Source organism: Olea europaea, chromosome 7 (assembly GCF_002742605.1).
Source record: "Olea europaea var. sylvestris chromosome 7, O_europaea_v1, whole genome shotgun sequence".
Lineage (NCBI taxonomy): Eukaryota > Viridiplantae > Streptophyta > Magnoliopsida > Lamiales > Oleaceae > Olea > Olea europaea.
This window is the reverse complement of record NC_036243.1, coordinates 6,189,063-6,189,947: the sequence shown is the minus strand read 5'-3', so window position 1 is coordinate 6,189,947 and position 885 is coordinate 6,189,063.

The window sequence follows — 885 nt, the reverse complement described above, 5'->3', positions numbered from 1 at the left end:
CCTTTCCCTTTTCTTTGATTTTTCTTATAGACCTATTCCTTGACACTCATGGCATCTAACCAAACGTGGCTTCTCACTAGACCCCTTATTGTTATCTTTCTCAATTTTATCTTTTGTGAATCTGCTAGGGGCTCCATTCTTTCTATCCTTAGGCTTTCTCCTATTGTTGAGGACTTTTTGGAATTTCTTGACAAAGTATGCGATTTCCTCATCCCTAAGTGACTCAGTGTCAGACAATTCACCTTCTTTATTGGATTTTAGGGCTATGGATTTTCCTTTCTTGTGTTGTGAGAGAGTAAGTTCATAGGTTTGCAAGGATCCTACCAATTCTTCGATCTTAACTTCATCTAGGTCCTTACTTTCCTCAATAGCAGTGACTTTAGGCCTAAATCTCTCAGGTAGGGATCTAAGTACCTTTCTCACTATCTTGGTCTCGGGAATTCTCTCACCTAGGTTGAAACTCGAGTTAACTATGTCATTTAGCTTAGCGTAAAACTCATCAAATGTTTCATCATCTTTCATTCTCACTTCTTCAAACCTAGAAGCTAGCATTTGCAGTTTTGAGTTTTTTACTATTTTAGTTCCCTCATGTGTTGTTTCGAGAATGTCCCAAACCTCTTTAGCAGTTTCGCACATAGAGACTCGCCTAAACTCTTCTGGTGATAGTGCCATGAATAATGCATGAATTCCCTTACTATTCCAGTTACATGCAGCTCACTTATCTTTAGTCCACAATGATATGTCAGTAAGATGAATGTTTCCTGATACGATACTAGAGGGAGGTTTCCAACCATTTTGAACACTAATACACACATGCTCATCTAATGATTTGAGGAATGCACGCATTCTAACTTTCCAATACGCATAATTACTTCCGTCGAAAAA